The sequence below is a fragment of the Oryctolagus cuniculus genome, chromosome X (assembly GCF_964237555.1).
Source record: "Oryctolagus cuniculus chromosome X, mOryCun1.1, whole genome shotgun sequence".
Lineage (NCBI taxonomy): Eukaryota > Metazoa > Chordata > Mammalia > Lagomorpha > Leporidae > Oryctolagus > Oryctolagus cuniculus.
Window position 1 is genome coordinate 69,050,170 of NC_091453.1, and position 7,207 is coordinate 69,057,376.

The following is a 7,207-nucleotide window of genomic DNA, read 5'->3' on the forward strand; positions in this document are numbered from 1 at the left end:
AGAGGCCATCACTGTGGCATAGAGGGTAAAGCAGTGATGCAATGCTGGCATCCCATATGGGTGCTGGTTTGAGTCCCAGCTACTCCATTTCTGATCCAACTCTCTTCTATGGCCTGGGAAAGTAGTGGAAGATGGCCTTGGGCCCCTGAACCCACGTGGGAGACCAGGAAGAAGCTCTTGACTCCTGGCTTCAGATCAGCACAGCTACAGCTGTTGCGGCCATCTGGGGAGTGAATCAACAGGTGCAAGACCTCTCTTTTTGTCACTATCTGCCTCTGCCTCTCTGTAACTCTGCTTTTCAAATATAGTAAATAAATCTTAACAAATAGAACTATACTAAGTGGTATAATATCACCTAAAGGTAGACTGAAGTAATTTCACAATGCATACTATAAGCCCTATAACAAATAGAAAACCATAGCAAAGCACAGAAGGGGAAAGTAAGTCTCCATAAAACCCAGAGAAGAGATGCTCGTTTCTTCTTTGGATCCTGTCTGGAGTCACAAATGCAAAACAAAACAAAACAAAACAAAAACAAAAACAAAAAACAAAAAACAAACAAACAAAAAGACATAGCAAAGTGTTACAGCTAATAACATAGCAAAGAAAATCAATTCAATAATTGTCGTTAGTACAATAGGTCTGAACGATATTAATATGGCCAAGTTTTTACTCCATCCATGCTGTACAATGCCAACATTGTACTATACTGAACTCTTAACCCAATCACTCTTATGTTACAGATGAATTCGATCAGATTGTTATGGATATTGATGGCTAGTTAGCTGGATTGAGTCAGTGGGGAGAGTCAATGCTTCTGCAGAATTATTTGTGCTATTCTAGGAAAACTCAGGATAGAAGGGAGACTCATAGGCCAGTAGTATGATTTTTGGACATAAGTACAGCACATTACAATGAGAAACACAGTCCCTCAATTATAAACTGGAATGTGGCTTGTTCTTCTAGGACTTAGTTTGTTTTTCTAAAATGTTGCCAAGAAAAGATTTGTTTGTAACATTTTTTCAGAGATGGAATAGACCCTAACAGACCAGGCCAATAGGCATCTGCTCAACTACAGTCTGCTTCTGATTACCTGTTCAAGATTGGGAGAAAAAAATTGTAAAATAGAAGTGTGTTTGTTATGGGAAGAAAGCTTGCAGAAATTCACCAAATTGATGCTGATTGAGACTTTGTTTACTTTTATAGCACAATACTGCATTCAGGTTAAACTTAGAATATTTATGACCTACTGTGTGAACATTGTGTGTGAACATTGACCACCACACTGAAGAACATGAAAATTCTTTGTTCTTTGAGGAAAACTATTAAACTCCATAATATTATCAGTTTTTCTAAACAGTTGTTTGATCTTGATTAATTTTAGTGATAACAATGACTTTTCCACCTACCCAATTGTTTAAAATCTGTTTGGAGTTTCATTATTGTCAATGAATCATTGAATTGTTTTCCTTCCTTATTATTAAATCCACTGACAGAACATTGGATTTAGTGTTGTAGAGTGTGAGTTTATTATGCCTGATTATAATCCTTTGTAGGGTCTCTGGCCAAATTTCTCCCTCAAATGCATGGAATTTGTTTTTTTTTTTTAATTATTTTTAAGAGGCAGAGTGGACAGCGAGATAGAGAGAGAGAGACAGAGAGAAAGGTCTTCCTTTTTGCCGTTGGTTCACCCTCCAATGGCCGCCGCGCTTCAGCCGGCGTATCGCGCTGATCCGAAGCCAGGAGCCAGGTGCTTTTCCTGTCTCCCATGCGGGTGCAGGGCCCAAGGACTTGGGCCATCCTCCACTGCACTCCCTGGCCATAGCAGAGAGCTGGCCTGGAAGAGGGGCAACCGGGACAGAATCCGGCGCCCCGACTGGGACTAGAACCCGGTGTGCCGGTGCTGCAAGGCAGAGGATTAGCCTATTAAGCCACGACGCTGGCCAAATACATGGAATTTGGACACTAAACTCCTTGTCAACTGCATTGGGATTACCTTGCTATGGCAATCAATCAAGAGTGGCTGCTGTTTGGGAAAACACATAGGCATGCCCATTAGGGCTTGTAAAACAAAACAAAACAACTTAATACTCATATACTACTCATATTCCCAATATTTTTTGTATTGGATTTCTATTTCCCAAGTACCACAAATGTAGCATCTTCAGACAAGGAATATTTATTCTCACAATTTCTGTAGATCAGAAACATATGCACAGTGTAGCTAGGTCCTTGAAGGCCTCACAAGGCTGCAGTCAAGGTTGTTGGCCAGGCTTCATATTCATCAGACGCTTGATAGCGGAATGATCCACTTCCAAGCTTCTTCAGATCATTGGCAGAATCATTTCCTTTTAGCTGCAGAACTCACACTGGCTTTCTTCCTCAAGGTCTGCAGGAGACTCTGACCTCGGGAGGGCTCCAAATCCTCTTTGAAGGGCTTTTACTCTTGATTAAGTAAGTTCTATCAAGGATAATCTCCTTTTGAGTAATTCAGAATCAACTGGAAGATTAGTTCCATCTGCAAATTACCTCATCTTTGCCATAGTCCTTTTTTTAAGATTTATTTATTTATAAGTTAGAGTTACACACACACACACACACACAGAGAGAGAGAGAGAGAGAGAGAGAGAGAGAGAGAGAGGTCTTCCATCTGCTGGTTCACTCTCCAATTGGCCACAACAGCCGGAGTTGCGCTGCCCGAAGCCAGGAGCCAGGAGCTTCTTCTGAGTCTCCCACGCGGGTGCAAGGGCCCAAAGAATTGGACCATCTTTCACTGCTTTCCCAGGCCATAGCAGAGAGCTGGATCAGAAGTTGGAGCAGCTGGGACTCAAACTGGTGCCCATATGGGATGCCGGCACTGCAGGCAGAGGCTTCACCCGCTAAGCCACAGCGCCGGCCACTGCCAAAGTCTTTTGATTGAAACAAGTCCTAGATTCAGCCTACATTTAATGCAAGTGATTGTATAAATGTTGTGACACATTGGAGGTGCTATTGTAATGTTTCTACCTCATTGGCTCTGACAGCAACCAGTGTGGTGATCATAGTCAAGTGTTTTAATTTCTCTAAGCCCCAGCTTTCTAAAAACAAGATTGATTTCATAGGATTGTTGCATGGATTAAATAAGATAGTATGTAAAGAACAGTAAAATGTCTGCTTCTTAATAATGCTTCCCTAACATAAAATTGGGGTAGGCTTGCTCTTTCCTCTGCCCCAAAACTCAGACTACACTATACTCTTTGGTAATTTTTTTGTTTCCGTTTGTTTGTCTTTGATATGTATTTGTATCCAATCTCACCTGGATACAAATGTTCTCCGTTATGATTTTTCTCTAAATTCTACCTTCTTCTAGAGAATACTACTGACTACACTATAAGAAGGCTACAATGACTACATTGCAGAGTGGAGTATATGATTTAAAAGTTCTTTTCCCAAATGTAACCCAGCAGTCAGCATTTTTTTTATTAAGCGTATATTTTAGATGATTATTTGGCCTTCTTAACTGCACAATGTAGAGTTAATATCTCCACCACACAGTTACTGAAATGACATACAAATTTCAGCTAACAGCAAAATGTAAAATGAGGGAATTACTTTGGAATGGGAAGACAGGTTAAGAGCAGCTGGCTGCTTGTGAAATATTTCAATTACTCTTACCTTTAATATAAATTGTTCTATTTCTGTATGAAATATTTTGATCACTCTTTCCCGTAGTATAAAAATATTACTGTAACAACTAAAACCAATGTTTGGCATTTGAAATGTAACATACTTTTACTTTCAACAGCTTTATTGAAGAACAATTGATTTATGGTAAATTGAATATATATATATATATATATATATAAACCAGCATTATATTCAAGATAATGAACATATTCTTCACTTGCAAAAATTTCCTCACACCCCTTTATTGACTGATTTTTGGACAATTGATGATTGTATGTTCCTAGGGGGTAAAATGTGAGTTTTTGATATATGTGTACAATGTAGCTTGAGTAACACACTAATTAACATAACCATCACTTCACTTACGTATCATTTTTACGGTGACACATTGGAAGTGTATTCTCTTATTGTGAAATATGCAATACATTAATATTGACTATAATCACCCTGCTTTGCAATAGCTCTCAAAGCTATTCTTCCTGCCTACCTCCAATTTTGTGTCCTTTGACAAATCCCCATTTCCTCCTTCACCTACCTCTTCTAGATTCTGGTAAGTATTGTCTACTTTCTGCTCATGTGAGTTCAATTTTATTATATTTTACTTACAAGTGAGATCATCTGCCCTTCTATACTTGGGTTACTTCACTTGGCATAATCTCCAGATTCAACCATGTTGTTGCAAATGACAGGATTTTTAAGGCTGATTAGTATTCCATTGTGAATATGTGTCATTCATTCCTTATATTATTTAGAAATTTATACCCTTTCTTCCCATATGTTAACTATTGTGGATAAATACTTCAATGAACATGGTAGTAGAGATGTCCCTTCGACATATAGATTTCAGTTCCTTTCATTATATACTAGAAGTGGGATTACTGTGTCCTATAGTAGTTCTACTTTTAGGTTCTTGAGGAACCTCCATACCAGTTTCCATAAATGTAATATTTTACACTCCCACTACTAGTGTGTAAGAATTCACTTTTCATTCCATCTTCTCTAACAATTGTTTAATTTTTTTCAATAAGACATTCTGACGTATATGAGGAATAACTCATGATGTTTTAATTTACATTTCCTAGGGGTTAGTGATGTTTAGCATTTTTGCATATATCTGTGGCCGTTTGCATGTCGTCTATTGAGAAATGTCTGTTTGAGTCCTCTTCGTTTTTTTTTTTATTATTTGACAGATAGAGTTAGACAGTGAGAGAGAGAGAGAGAGACAGACAGAGAGAAAAGTCTTCCTTCCGTTGGTTCATTCCCCAAATGGCCACTACAGCCAGAACTTTTCAGTCCTATTCCTTTGGTTTATATCTCTATTTCTATGCCATTATCACCTTGTTTACATTGTAATTGCTTTATAATCTGTTCTGAAATCAGAAAGTGGAATGCCTTCAATTTTATTTTGTGTTGAAATTGTTGTGACTATGGGTGTCTTCGGTTGTTCCAAACAAATTTAAGGATTGTTTTCTCCATTTCTTTTTTTAATTTATTTTTATTTTTTATTTTTTGACAGGCAGAGTGGACAGTGAGAGAGAGAGAGACAAAGAGAAAGGTCTTCCTTTACCGTTGGTTCACCCTCCAATGGCTGCTGCGGCCGGCGCACCACGCTGATCTGATGGCAGGAGCCAGGCGCTTCTCCTGGTTTCCCATGTGGGTGCAGGGCCCAAGGACTTGGGCCATCCTCCACTGCACTCCCAGGCCACAGCAGAGAGCTGGACTGGAAGAGGGGCAACCGGGACAGAATCCGGTGCCCCGACTGGGACTAGAACCCGGTGTGCCGGCGCCGCAGGTGGAGGATTAGCCTATTGAGCTGCGGCGCCGGCCTTGTTTTCTCCATTTCTGTGAAAATTAGCATTGGGTATTTGTTACGAATTTTACTGAGTCTGTGGATTGCTTTGGGTAGTATAAACATGTTCACAATTTTCATTCTTTCATCCATGAACAAAATATATGTTTTGCATTTATTGTGATTTTTTTCAACTACTTTCAACAGTGTTTTTATTATCTAGTATAAAGTTCTTTAACCTCCATTTAAATTAACACCTAAGCATTTAATATTTTTTCTATCACAATGAGATTGCTTTATCAATTTCCTATCCAGGTAGTTTATTAGTATATAGAAAAGCGGCTGAATTTTGTATATTGATTTTGTACCCTTCAACTTTGCTGTATTTATTTTTTCAAACAGAGATTTGATGGATTATTTATTTTTTCTATAAAACCATATCATCTGCCAGCAGAGACAATTAGCTTCTTCTTTCCTTTTAGGATGCATTTGATTCCCTTCTCTTTCCTAATTGCTCTAGTTATGACTTTGAGGACTATGTTGATAAAAAAAATCAGGAGCCAGGAGTTTCTTCTGGGTCTCCCACGCAGGTGCAGGGGCCCAAGCACCTGGGCCATCTTCCACTGCTTTCCCAGGCCATAAGCAGAGAGCTGAATAGGAAGAGGAGCAGCCGGGACATGAATCGGTGCCCATATGGGATGCCGGCACCGCAGGTGGAGGCTTAACCTACTGCACCACAGCGCCAAACCTATTTATTTCTTTAAAGGGCAAAATGACAGAGAGGCAGAGAGAGACAGAGGGGGCGAGATTTTCCATCTGTTGGTCCACTCTCCAAATGCCCACAAGAGTTGGGCCTATGCCAAACTGAAGGCAGAAGCCAGGAACTCCATCCAAGTGTCTTACGTGGGTGGAAGGGACCCAGTACCTGGGCCATTATCTGCTGCCTTCCAGGGTGCATTAGCAAGAAGCCGGAACGGAAGCGGAGTAGCCGGGAACAGGATTGGCATCTGGATTATAAGCAAGAGCTTAATGTTGTGCCACAAATGCCCACTTCTATATTGATGATTTTTGCATCAATGTTCAACAAGGATATTTGCCTTTAATTTTCTTTTAGTGTCCTATGTGGCTTTGGTATGAGGGTAATGGTGACCTCACAAAATGAGTTTGGAACAATGCCCTCCCCCTCTTCTGTTTGGAATAATTTAAGAAGAATTTGTAAGAAGTCCTCTTTAGGGCCGGCGCCGCGGCTCAATAGGCTAATCCTCCGCCTTGTGGCACTGGCACACCGGGTTCTAGTCCCGGTTGGGGCGCCGGATTCTGTCCCGGTTGCCCCTCTTCCAGGCCAGCTCTCTGCTGTGGCCCAGGAGTGCAGTGGAGGATGGCCCAAGTCCTTGGGCCCTGCACCCCATGGGAGACCAGGATAAGTACCTGGCTCCTGCCATCGGATCAGTGCGGTGCGCCGGCCGTGGCGGCCATTGGAGGGTGAACCAATGGCAAAAAGGAAGACCTTTCTCTCTGTCTCTCTCTCTCTCACTGTCCAGTCTTGCCTGTCAAAAAAAAAAAAAAGAAGAAGAAGAAGAAGAAGTCCTCTTTAAATATTTGGTAAAATTCATCAATGAAGTCCTGGACTTCCATTTGATGGGAGATTTTTTTAAATAACTGATTCAATCTCTTCTACTTGTTACTATTTGGGTGTTCTATCTATTCATGATTAAGTCTTGATAAGCTGTTTGTGTACAGGAATTTGTTCAC

General features: G+C 40.4%; 1 non-coding gene across 1 annotated transcript; it reads left to right on the forward strand.

Annotated features, from left to right (window-relative positions):
- The first annotated feature begins 393 nt into the window (after positions 1–393).
- LOC127485060 (small nucleolar RNA SNORA26) lies at positions 394–508 on the forward strand. Its single transcript, XR_007912258.1, has one exon. It is a non-coding gene; the product is annotated as a small nucleolar RNA SNORA26 (small nucleolar RNA).
- The last annotated feature ends 6,699 nt before the right edge of the window (positions 509–7,207 follow it).